The 14,571-nt window shown below is 32.6% G+C and overlaps 1 protein-coding gene across 1 annotated transcript in view; it reads right to left on the bottom strand.

Moving 5' to 3' along the window:
* LOC124360646 (spectrin alpha chain-like) overlaps positions 1-3,025 on the bottom strand; it is a 112,003-nt gene extending 108,978 nt beyond the window's left edge. The window contains 1 exon segment of the mRNA XM_046814453.1: positions 2,876-3,025. The gene's annotated coding sequence lies outside the window, so the exon portion shown is untranslated.
* Between the last annotated feature and the right edge of the window lie 11,546 nt (positions 3,026-14,571).

Here is a 14,571-nt window from a genome sequence, read left to right as displayed (position 1 = left end):
AAAAAGTTATTTTGTATTTTAATTATATTGAACAGTAAGGGAATTTTTAAATTACATGGTTTTAAATAACGTATCTGGCAAATGTCGACCTTCGGCATCCACACACTGCTGCATACGTTTACTGAAGTTTTCATTAACTCTAACAAGCATGTCGACTGGTATTCTGCCAATTTCAGCCTCAATATTGTTCCTTAGGTCTTCCAAGGTGTTGGGACGGTTGATATACACCTTCGACTTCAGGTAACCCCAAAGGAAAAAATCGCATGGGGCTAAGTCTGGTGCGTGCCGTCCAGTTCACATCACCCCTCAAAGAGATAAGCCGTCCAGGAAACATTTGCCTTAAACAATTCATGGTAACCCTTGCTGTGTGTGCAGTGGCACCATCCTGTTGGAACCATGTATCCTCTAATTGCATTGCCTCAAGAGCCGGCTGAAAAAAATCCTGTATCATAGTCAAGTACCGTTCGGAGTTCACAGTTATGGCACGACAGTTAAAAAGTAAGGGCCAATGATGCCTACTCATGATATGGCGCACCACACAGTGACGCGGTCCGAATGCAGAGGTCTCTGGTGGACTTCTCTGGGGTTTGTTTCACTCCAGTAGCGCATGTTTTGCTTGTTGACACACCCACTGAGGTGAAAATGTGCCTCATCAGAAAAGAACACAATTGCGTCACGCGGTATAGTTGCAAGCATGTCTTCACAAGAAGTACGCCGTGAGAAATAGTCCCGTGCTGACAATTGATGGACCATGCACATTTTATACGGGTGAAATCTCAGTTCATCATGAAGAATCCAGTGGAGAGAACGTCTTGAAATGCCAAGAGCAAGTGATTGCTTCCGAGCAGAGCGTTTTGGAGATTGCAGTACTGCTGCTCTAACTCTATCGATGTTTTCCGGTGTTTTAATCCTTCTCTGAGGTCCCCTTCGTACACATGACACATTCCCTGCTGTTCTGAATGCAGTTACCCAATTTACAATTGATTGCCGACCAGGAACACGTCCGCGTGGGGGAACAGCGAATCGTAAACGAAAAGCACGCTGCACTGCAATGATCGATTGGGCATTTGAAAAATACGCTTCAACACAAAACGACCTCTCCTCTCGTGTCCACTGCATGATGGCAACTGGAACGCGGAGGAATACAAATCTCCCGTCAGCCACTATAAGCCACGCCCACTCTCCCCTCTCTTCGACCAACAGTGCCGCCACAGCCTGCAGTGCAAAAAAGCAAATTACCGCGCTCCACCCTGTATAAGAATTGCTCTTTTAAAGGTATTTGATTTATACAATAATTTCTAAGATTGAAAACTAACCAAACCATATTAATCTTTGAAATATCCATTACGTTATTAATTTGTTTTGGGTAGGGTACAATAAGCGGACCCGGTTTTTTATATCGAAGAATGTAATCATCAATACCTAATATTCGCATCTCAAATTCTAGACTATCAAAGTAGAATAAAAGTAGATATAAAAGTATCTATAGCCCTCAATAACAATCATATGTTTTAAATTAAAATATGAATTTAATATTTACAGTGATCAAACAAATTATAATAACCAAAATTAGGAAAACTCAAGACGACCATATTTGCTCCTCTCACAGTTACGGTTGTTTCTTCCCACAAATTTCACATAATGGGTTTTTCGGTATGAGTCCAACATGTTGAAGCCACAAAAAACATGTCTTATCTTTCAAATCAATGTCGTGTAGTTTTCTAAAATTGACTGCCATTTTTAATAATCAAATATTACTTACGTAAAATTGAAATATTACCCTACGTGTATTTTTTGAAAGTGTTTACAGCTGTTGATATAGATTATTTAAGTTAATTGTTCAAAATAATTAATCAATATCGATTGATTATATCGATGGTTATGATTAAGTAGTAATATCATTTGCCAATTTTTATATAAAAAACCGGATCCGCTTATATCGTTTGTTCCCTACCCTTTGTTTTCAGTCCTTTGGATGATCATGAATATTGATAACAAAATAAAATATAGATTATACTTAGTGTTCCATATCATTCTATAATCATCATTCGAATGTGTTGGTGGCCGCTTATTATACTACATCCCACGAAGGTAGAACCTGTGATCAAAGTAGTGATAAACAGAAACAGTACCAAAAAACTCTTAAAACACTAGCATATAATAATTCCTGTGCTATATAAGGTTTGCAACCGCCTAACATTTTTTTCTAAAAATTAAAGTACACTATAGGCCTACTATTTTAAGAAATTGTTAAAAGTGACTTTAAATCACAAGGTTAAAATTATCCTAGATAATTACTGATTTTTACCCCCTGATGTTAGAAAAATTTCAATACAATTCCCAATCTTACAATTTTAAAGTTTGGTGATTGGAGTTAACTTTAATACTATTATTTTTGAAAGTAGAATTGTCTAGTTATATACTTTAAAAATGATATAGTAAAACAAGTAAAGGTGTAATTGCTATACGAGTAAAATGTATAAGTTAATAGTTATAATAGCCATAGTAACTTACTACTAAATTATTACTGCACAGAATTAACTTGTCCTAAGTATGCTTTTTTCTAGGTCACAAAATTTTCAAACTCAAGTGCACAAGAGTTGCACAACTCCTACTGTGTTTGTAGGGAAATGAATATTTTTAAGTTTACCCTTTCAAAATCTCTAACAATGCACACAAATATTTCACATTTAATGTAACCAATTAGGCCTAGGCTTAATTTAATCATCAAAATGAAAATATTTCTGTCAAAATGGCTTCTGCTGCAATGCGGGGTGTGGCAGTTTTAGCTAATTGGTTATTCCTAGCATACATGTAGATGCTTTACCAAAAATGTAAACTCTATTTTATTTACAAATCAATAATACTAACCTACCAGTAGTCAAATCTTCATTAAAATTCAACCTATTACAGAATGATCAATAACTAACAACAAACGAGATGACACTTCACTGCCGCAGACAACCACAGACAAGAACTGCTTCGGGTCAGGACTTCGGGAGCGGTCGGTTAACATTCGGCAGTTGGCGAGACTAAAACCAACGGGAAAGGTGTGGGGGGGGTGGTGAAAGGAAGAACGCTGCCGAATGAAGCGGAATTAAAGCTGACATCACAATCCAAAAATAACACTAAAACACACTGCATTTCAACACGTTTGGTCAATTCTAATTGGAGTTTAGGTGTTTATGAACTGCATGACGGCGGACCCTTCCGCTTAAAGGATACATTAAATTTGTCTTAATTATAAAATTATTAATTTATAAACAAACATTAATACAATATTTCATTGATTATTTAAATAGCAAGTAACACTCCGTGTTGACCTAAACAAAAGTTGAGTGTTACCCTTTAAAATTGCTATATTTATATACATATCACTTAATGATATCCATGAATACAGAAGCAATTTAATTGCTTTTCTTCCATTTTTGGACTTGCTATTTATACTACAAGACACACGGATATAAAATTTAACTGATACCAGTAGTCACAATGTTATACTTACTTTTATTGCACAAATAATTAGTATAGGAAATTTCAAATGCTATATACATTTATACATACTTTACATTTCATATTTATAATTTAAAATTTGTTTAAATATTATTGTTATATATATATTCTATGCAATATAGTATAACTAAAATTCATATCAGTTGAAACATAATGAAATAATTGTGTATTTATTGTGTTGAAGAAAAGGGAGAATATGACATAATATTTATTTGGGAGGTAAAATTTGTTGAAATGTTTTAATTTAAATTTCATACAAACAAAATCTTTAACGCTTTTTAAAGAATATTTGTAATTTTTTTGTCTTAATGTGTATGCAACTTTTTCAATGTGTCCTATTGTAAGTAGGAACAAGTATAATCTACCAAGTTCCAAAAAATGGGTATCTGTAATACTGAGTATGACTTGATACATAGAAAGCTGTTCAAAATTTTATAAGTCTGTACAAGCCTTTTACTGTCATCCAGCGATATCCAAAATACAAGTAGTTTGTTATTAGTTGAAATAATAATTTACCCTTGTTTTAATAAGTGCTTGGAATAGTAAATTTATTATTTAGTGTAATGTTAAATCATGAAATAAACCAAATATTATTATTGTTTGGTCATTATTTTGGTCACTCTAAAACTTAAAAATTACAAAAGGAATTGGCGTCATTAACCTTGATCTATGTAAAGAGGGCTTATTTTTTCCAAAGTGTTGTTGCGAGAGTTGCAAGACATAGTCTACACGTTCATTTTTATCTGAGAAAATCATTTAATTACTCGTTTGATTTTAATTATGTTATATATATATTTGGGTTTTAATTTGTTAAAGCGTGATGAATTAATCAATGAAACGTATCAATGTTACTGATTTCTTGTTTCACTGAACTATGGAAAATGTCCGGGAAAATACTGTTTCCTTCAGAATTAATTATGTAAAGTCAGTGCGTTACTTTAGTTTCAATTGTGAAAATTCTGTGGTTTAATATATTCTGTTCTGGCAAACATTTAATCAAGAAACACTAGAAGAAATATTACTTCTTCAGCAGACCATGAACTCATGCGCCACTGTTTAAGTAAAGTTACCAGATAAAGAAATGATGACCCTTTTCAACTCAGTAATAGTTATGAATTACTATCCTGTAACAAAGAAAATTCGATGGATGAAGATATCGTCACTAACACTATAATAAAAGATTCTAGCCACTCCCCATGTTTTTCCTAGCAGTGAAAGATGTTTCCCCGATGGTCAATGTCCTAGATTCAATGGCAAGTAAAACTGAATACTCGTACAAATGTCTTAATCAATACAATTAAACTTTCCATCTTCTCCTGACGCTTACCGGGAATTAGTCAAATGACTCAGACTTGAACGCCAGTTCCATACATACCAGATAAGGCAAGAACGAGCATATAGTGTTATGCTGAAGAACATGCATTACTCAATTTCTACTGAAGACCTAAAATAGCTATCGAAGAAAACAGCTACAAAGTAAGAAATCTGTTCAATGTAAGAAATAGAGTCACAAAGAAACCAATGTCTCTGTTATTATGGATTTGGATCCTGCCCAAACATTGACTGACCAGAGCACCGCGACTTACCACCGCTCTCCCTAATGGTCACCAGCAAGGATACTAGACTAACAGGTTACTTGCACGGTACTGTTAGTCTAGTATTCGTAGTGGTCACCGAGGCAACAAGTAAAATTCAGCCTTGAAAAAAGGATAAGCGACCGCGGTAATATGCTACTGTTTGGCTATCCGAGTGGGGCAAACGGTGCACACCCAAACCACCTTGTACGTAAACGTTTGAAAGGTGTGTACAGACTATACCGATCTGCTATCCTGGAACTACCTTTTAAGTTATTGAATTAATTGGTTAAAATCTAAGTAAATTGTAACTGTTAATGTTGTTCATGTGTATAATATTTATATATTTCCAATTCAAATTGAACAGATTGTAAATAAATAAAATTTTGTTAAAAATATATATTTTACAGCACTTTCTTATGACAGTTGTTGAAATTTAAACGTGAACTTTCACAGGCATACCAACAAACATGTATAGAATTAAAAGAAATGATCACCGTAAAGGAGCTATGGATCCATAGGCCCTTATTGCAATTACGGTACCGCCTCAATCACAATTTCAAATTGGTTGTATAGTTTTACTACTATGAACACGTATTTACCCTAATAAGTATATACATCTGTATTATGAATAACTAGCTAATCACTAGTGCTCCGCTACGGGAATAACTTCATGGCTATAGTTGTAAAATGTTTGCCCAATAATCATAATATATAGATAATTATCAAGCTCGTTACGAGGAGATATTATAAATCACGAAGGCAAGATGATTTAATTTTTTTCAACAGAGTTGGTTTGGAGAGCACTTACTTTTTGTACACTCAGCGTTATTCAGATATAGGTGAGCACGTAAATTACTGTGATTAATACATATATAGTTTAAACGTGTGCCATAAATCACAATATATGTCCACTATACACTCAGTGAGAGCTTGTGTGATCTATATAAAATGCTAAAATCTGAGCGAATTCTAAGCCGATAAGATGACTACTGCAGTGGTATATAGTTGATTTAACATATTCGGTATGTGGTTTCCATCCAAAGTCACCGCGTGGGGACAGCAGAGGATAGTCCAATGGGTCTAAGAAGACTTAAGTATAGAAATTTTACGAACGCTATTAAATCTTGAATACACTTGTTGGTTCTTTTCCTTAGGAGGAGCGTCACCTTCAGACTGGAAAATAGCAATAGTAAAGTTTTGTGTAATTGGAACTACTGTGAAACATAAGCTAAACCCTATATCTTCTACTGATTGCAACTTTGTTGTGCCTTCGCGGTAACTTCTAAGTTTCCAAAATTATGAAAATTGTGTTGTGAGACAAGATTGCACAACAATGAACATTGTGTTCGATCTTTTTGAATCTATTCAGATGATCGTAGACTGCAGATTCCAGCAGTAAACTCACGCCACAGTTTTCAGTTTTTAGAATACTTAGATGGCAAATCTACAGATAAAATAAACGGAGAAATGTTATTCTGCAATCTCAAGAAACTTTAAATTGAATTTTTAAGGAGAGGGTCAGATTCTAACGGTTTGGAGAGGCTGAGACTGAGAGGTATGAGCGGTTCTCCGTTCCAATTGATGCCAGACACATAGGTATCTAGGAAACGATAGTATAAATGAAAACTATGATGGTAATGCATGCAATTTGTTTTTTAGTTTGGTTAAAAATTCAAATTTTGTGGTAAATTGATAGAATATTTATATATATATATATATATATATATATATATATATATATATATATATATATAAATATTCTATCAATTTACCACAAAATTTGAATTTTTAACCAAACTAAAAAACAAATTGCATGCATTACCATCATAGTTTTCATTTATACTTCAAAATTTGAAGTAATCAATTGCCCTATAGGATACATGGCAATTTTACTGAATAAATTTGATTATTATTTAATTTTCTCTGGCAAATCAAAAGTTTGACTTCTTTTTAGAACAAATTACAATAAAAACAACACATTTCTCAAAAAATTCTAAATTTATTAAATTCATAATAAAATGCTAGCTACATTTAAAGCGATTAAAATATATACATTTAAATACGTTTTGTAATGATTGCTCTGAACTTATGTCTTACATCAAATTATATATTATAATATATAAATTGTCTAAATTACATATTACTTAAACACTATATAAAAATATAAAGCAAACACTAAACCGTCAGATTATAACAGTAATTAATGTAGAATTTTTTTCTAGTTTCACATAGTGCAATAACCTCAACAGTAAATGTTATAAGTTTTCTACGAATAGTGAATTCCTCTAAGACTCGTACTTGCCAAAAAAAAAAAACTATAAACTATATCGTAGAGTAAAATCCATAGGTTGAATGACAAATCAACAGCAGCAGAAAATATATGCTAGATCTTAGATGAAGAGATGTACAGAGGCACCAACATCCAACTGCACAAAAAATATTCCAATTCCAAGTTTACATCTGAAGCCAGAATATTGGGGCGTACTGTATGAAACGTTCGTCATTGGTATGGTTCGTTAATTGTGATTTTTCGTGAAGTTTACAATTCTTTAAATGGTTTATTTATGTAAATCTCGATTATTTTATATAAACAAATACTCAGCACTGATTGTAATGATGTATATATTCCGTCATAAGCTGTATTATGATACCAAAATATACGATGTTCAAACAACCTAAATTAAAAGACTATCCACGAGTCTTTTACCAACGGGAAAAACCAATGACTAGCAACGAGCACTTATAATTAGGGCTAATAAAGTGATTGATAAGTATTCAAATATTAAAGAAATATTTGTACTATCCGATGCGGCTGGAGGCCAATATAAATATAACAACTGTGTTTCAGATTTGTTCTTAGCTGGCGAAGACCCATATTGAAGTAGTTACAAAAATGTTCCCCTTTAGGAGACATATGTTTGGTGACCAATTTCGGCGAAATAAATAATTTATTTGGAACACCTGAGTTTTACTATGCAGCTATTCCATGAAATTCCATCTCCATTAAAACTAATAATCAACAAAGAGATTATATACTATTGAAATAACCCATTTGAGCAACCTTTTCAAGAAATATTCTAGTAGAATTGATAAGTTTGCTATTCAAAACATGGCATCATTAAATACCAGTAACATACAGCCTTGACTTCCTCAACTACACCGGCAAACAGTTCAAAACCCTTTAGATTGATGAATACATATTATATCATTGTTGCATTTCAGGTAAACATGAAATATTACACTGGTGTTTTTGGTGAAGAAGGTGATGATAGATATTTAATATTATATACATTAATATTTAACTGCAATATTAAATCATTCTATGGATGTTACTCATTTTATCATCCAACTTTCCACTTTTATATTAAAGGTTACACGCTGTTTGTTATTTTTAAACTGAGAATTTAAAACTACATTTAAATTTTTAGATTTTCTTATCAAACTATTGCAAGTAATTTTGAATAACATAAATTGCCTAATAAATACATAGTTTATACTTGAATATATCCTTTAGATATCTTAAAAAATAAGGTGTATAAAACTTGTATTCTTTATTTCTCTGCCATGCGCGTTACAGATATAAATATTTGCATTATAACTAATACTGCACTGATGCACACACTAACTACGTTTTTATAATCTATCAAGGCTTGAAGGGATTATAGTGGAATTTAGCAATGCGTGGCCTCTTACAATAACTCGAACTATAATCTCGAGTGGTGTAATACTAAGGGAAGAAATGACAGAGTTGTGCGTTTTTACAGCTGGGGTCGCTATACCAAAACCTGGTTATGCCCAAGAGGTGATAACGCTGGCCCTGCCAAAGCGACTTCCAAGGTTGTACACTTTCTAGGGAGTGTTATTCATGCAATTAAAAGCATATTACTGGAACTAAACCACTGGGAGAGTAATCACGGTCATGATATGACATGACCCTTGTGTGCATCAGGGCTATTCTCTCCGCTCGGACGTGCACTTCCAGCCCTTGAATATGCCAAGGTCTTTCCTAAAACACGTAACATCAAATTACTTCAGACGCACTTGAGGGTGTAGTTCTAAATGACGCTATTCCCCCAAAAAGCCCCTTGACTCGCGTACCCATTGATACTGCTTTCCTATAATTTCTAAATATTCCAATTAAATCTTTTCATGACAGGGGTTCGAAGCCTTATGGTCCGTATGGATTGGCAGTCTATTTTTATTATTGGTCTTTACCACAATGAAAACTATTCCAGGCCATAGATGAATAAATAAAAGGTACATTGAATAAAACACACACATAATTTGACACACCAACATGTTTCAGTTGCCTTTCTCTGCCATAATGTTTTTGTCTTACTTCCTGGTTTTATAATTGCTATTTATATTTAATTCTTTGGTATAATATGGTATGTTTCAAAATTATTTATGTTATTTTTAATTTCGCATATGTATAGTTAATAAATTATACTGTTTACATATACTCTTGGTTTGTACTATTTGTAATCAAATGCGTTCCTCTATTACTTGCTGTTTTGACAATTATTGTAAAATGGTGTTTACAGTGCAGTAAAATAAATAAATCACTATTCCGTTTACAGTAAATGCATGATCTCCTTGTTTTTATTTCATACTTTGTGTATGAAGTTAATTAAAATAATTTGTTCGTACTGTTGATATTACGGTTTATCAGTTTGATGTTAACTTTACGTGGCAATTGAATTAATATTGATAATTTAGTTTCATTTTTAATGATTATATTTTTTGTTTATTGTTTATATTTATGTTTATTGTTGTTATTCTCTACTTTAACTTTTAATTTCACAGTCAAACCGTTAATGAGAGATAAATTTTGAGTCTTAGTTGGATTTTAATCTTGGGTTCAGTTGGACGTTCAATGAGAGGCTAGGTTACAGTGGCCAGTCGTTTTTCCAGTCGATCTTTGGTGATGTAACTAGTGCTCTTTGCTGTAGTTCCCTTATGATTTGTATTACTGTACATTACTAGCGTACTTCAGATTTCATTTTCTTCTGTATACTGGGCCTGACCCAACATATCGTAGTGTCCGTCCTTGAGCTCTGCCGAGACGGAGAATACGGAGGTCCAGAGAGCTGTCCACACCATTATTGCACCTGATCATGATTACATGGATAGTTCTAATTTAGAAAACAACGAAAATAAACGGAAAAGACATATAGATGTTAGCAGCCCTTTTAGTAATTAGAATAATTACAAAACCTTATTAAAAGCATTTATCAAGAGATTATTACAAATTTGATAGTCAAGGACCCTTTTAAATTACCATTCAAGTCAAAGAAAAATGTAAATTAAACCATATTAAATACGTAAAATAATCAACAACCACTATGAAGATATTGAACACATAGAGAGCGTTCAGGAAACAATCTTTCAGGAATATGTAAAAACCATAAGGTGGCCAATATTTTAGAAGATTCACAATACTTGTTACAATAGAACGTTTTTCTACCCTCAGTTAGAATATATTCTGTAGTGGTCATATATGTAGAGCGAGAAATATCTGAGGATGAAATTATTACAAGTACAGAAAGTGAGGTTAATATTATTCAAGATCATAGGATAAAAAGATAAAAATAAATGGCGAATTAGTACCTACATCTTTTGTAAAGGTTACTTTTGACTCGGACAAACTACCCAAGTAAATATAATACAATTATGTTCGAATGAAGGTAGATGCCTACGTTATACATGTTAAGCAACGTTTTCGGTGTTTTGCGTATAGGCATGTAGCCAGTACACCCTTTAATAATAATAGGCTTTGTAGAAAATGTGGAGAGAGTTTTCATTCAGATGAATGTCAGACACCTTTAAAATGTATTTATTGTTTAGGTTCACACAGCAGCACCTCTAAAATATACCAAGAATATATCCGTCAAAAATATGCTATAAGTCCAATATCCTACACCCTAATAATATTAGTGGTAGCAGAAATAATACAGTACCCAATTAAAAAACTCATACGGGTTATACAAACCAACAAAAAGTAAGTCCTGACATTAGCAGTCAGTGTACAGAGCAGGAAAAGGAATATTTACGTTCACTGGTGAATAAAATATAGAGTTAATGTTAGATCATGTTTTTATACCAGCACTTACAAATAAAATGTATAACCTAGGTATTTCACCTAAATGTTTAGTTTATAACCATAACCGGCTTATCAACAGGTCAAGTTTGATTGATTCTAGGTTTACCTGCACTAGACTTAGTAACAGTGGTTTATTTTAAGGATGTGTTGTTAGTCCTTTGTTATTCCTTTTATACGGTACATATCATACATAAATTCGTATTTGCCGATACATATTAAATCTCTACAGCATGCTGATGATATCCTGTTATATTCTACACCTAAACATTATGGTGTCGTACACACGCATATGCAGCAAGCCGTACGCAATCTAATTACATATTTTGAACTGTTACACATGAAATTCGATGCCCAGAAAAGAAGTACAATTATTATTTCCAGAAAAATAGTTGTTGATCCTGATCTACAGTACTTTATAAACGAACAGCGATTATCTGCAGTTGATACAATGAAAATACTGGTTATCTTTATAGATAATAAGCTTACTTCCCAGACTCATAAAATGTTGCAACAGTGTCTAAAGCGTTTAAATAAATTAGTAGCAGAATTTGTATTGCAGATTTACAGAAGTCTTATCAGAAGTAGGTTAGATTATGGATGTTTTCTTTATGGACACATTGCCAAAGTTGAACTAAACAAAATAGACAACATTGAAAATTAAGCTTTAATAATTACACTGGGAGCATTTAAATCTACCCCCATTATAGCTTTACATGCAGAAGCAGCAATAATGCATTTAAGTCTAAGAAGAAATATGTTAACTTAAAGATTAATCTTATAGATTATTACTCAATGTAAACATCCTGCTCATTTTAGTTTGATGTACCGTACTTAAACTCGACATATTTAGATATGAAGGATTGGGAAAAGAAGAAGAAACCTTTATTTTAAAACTCATTTAAAAACGTTTCTTAGATAATCCCTAATTTCTATACTAATTAATTAAGAACTTAAAAATCAATGGGATTTTAAAGAACCTCTATTTTATGATTAGCAGTAATGTAAAACCTAGCTCCAGTACAGATAACGATAATTTTACAATTAATGAGAATCTTAAAAATGAAACAGTTATTTTGCAGATAACAAGACAGAAACTTACTACAATCTCCAAAGACTATCTGTGCGTTTTCACAGATGGCTCAAAAACAAAATATGGCACGGGCTCTGCCGTTTTTATTCCGCTGCTCAATATGTGTGGTTAGTACTCATTAAACGCGTATTCGTCTAGTCATACAACCGAACTAATAGCAATTTAAAAATGTATTGAATACATAAATAATTTAGACTTTACTAATTTTGATATATATTAACAGACTCGCATACAGCAGTAAGCGCTATAAAACACAGTGTTTTGAAGGAATACCGAAAAAACTTATATTTTGAGTAATGATCCAAATATTAGAATCGCTGAAAATATCGCCATGCAGTGGATTCCAGTCATATAGGCCTTATAGGTAATGGAAAAGTTGGCAAATTAACAAAAGAGGTAACCAAAGATGGCACTAAAAGTGAACGATGACATATATCCATTGACGATTTCAAATCATTTATACTTCTTCATATAGGTACACAAAAACAATTATACTTCTCAAAATTTAACGAGCTGTTTAAAGGAGTAAATAAAGCCCGACGGTATAAAAAGGTTGTTGAATCGATGCCAAAAATATACATGGTTCAACAATTTTGAAGTGAAAAGATGTAAAATAATCTACATTAAGATTAAGATTTGGTCATGCTAATGTAAATAGAAACCTATTTACTATTAGTCAATACTTCACTCCATTACGTACGAGGCGTACTTTAGGTCATAGTGAGACTGGAGCATATCTTGTTTACGTGCCTTGCATATAACCATGCTAAGATTTGAAATTAATTCAGAATAATTATGGAATTAATTTGTAAATCTTAGCTAATATTCTTCAGTTAAATGATTTAGAGATTTTTTACGAATTACGGTACTTGAATTTTGAGTTCAGTTAAGAAATGTATTTAAAAAAACAGTAGCAGTCGTGGGACTGCCGATAGAAGTGAAAACGGAACTATTAAGTTGAGAGTAATTAACAATACGTTATAGTAGCAGTACATCTGTAATTGTAAATGTGACGCGTTTTTAATTTTCCAATTTTAAAATCCACGAAAAAATATTATCAAATAACTAGAAATCTATTTTACCACGCTAGTAAGATAAATCTTATACCGTAATAATACTCATTTCATGATGAAGAGGTTAAATATTAAAAACATAATTAAAATGAATAATGCTGAATTTTAAATACAAATATTCGTACAAATATTAAAAATGTTTAAAAATATATTCGTTGTTTTCATTATTCATTTATCTGTATAAAAATATGTTGTAATTGCTCAATATTAATAGTTAGTTAAACATAGAATACAAGTGAGTAAACACCGAGTGAACAACAGTGAGTTGAACACCGTTGTAAATAATACAGTTATTGCTACGGATAAAGTATATAATTGCAATAACAATTAAACCCACAATATTTTTAAAACTAATAAATTAGTTAAATTAACTTGGTTCTTTCGTAAAGGTATTTTTATTGCACAATAAACTAATTTATTGAGTTAATACGGTATCAGTGAGCCAATGCGCCAACTACAGTTCCGGCAGAAACGTTCACTCATCACTTCATACGCTACTACAGGCTAAACTAAACTTCCAATAAAAAAATTATAAATTACAAAAAAAAAATATTCATCTATTTTCACACAACTTTCTCGCTGACAAATTTTGTCTGACCAAAAAATAAAAAAAATCCTCGCTTACTACTTTTTTCTTGTCATTGTAAACGCTATGTAAAATGTAAACAATAATCAAAATTATTTCGAAATTTTTTTAATATTTAAAAATGTAACCAATAGATTGCCAATATTAAGAGCTTTAATTTGACGCATCTTACAGAATTGTACGACATTGGCTTCACTTTTAAATCGCGAGAGGAAGCCGTAAAGGTCACTGATTTTCGCAGTCTGTTTTCATACTCCGCCGGGACAGTTTTAACACAGCGAGACTGACTTTTTCATGCAGGTTAGTAGTCCGCGGCCAAGTCTACGGTTAAAAAACACAGCGAGACTGACTTTTTCATGCAGGTTAGTATCATTAGCATGTCGGTGACGCGAACCGAGGATTTTACCCTCTACCAAAACGCTCAACGCGCCTAAAGAAGTTTTCACTTCAAAAAATAACAATCTGCAGACGTAATATAAATGTAACATGGATAGGGTGCTTTATCCGAAGTACTTTTTGGATTAGGATTTCCTGATGGACCCTTAGCGAGAAGTTATCCTAGATCCGTACCAGACTCGTGCGTCAAAAATAAAATAGTACGTCGAGGCGGCATGGGATTTTCTGAAGCT

This window comes from Homalodisca vitripennis, chromosome 4 (genome assembly GCF_021130785.1).
Source record: "Homalodisca vitripennis isolate AUS2020 chromosome 4, UT_GWSS_2.1, whole genome shotgun sequence".
In the NCBI taxonomy this organism is placed as follows: Eukaryota; Metazoa; Arthropoda; class Insecta; order Hemiptera; family Cicadellidae; genus Homalodisca; species Homalodisca vitripennis.
This window is presented reverse-complemented; position numbering and strand designations above follow the sequence as displayed.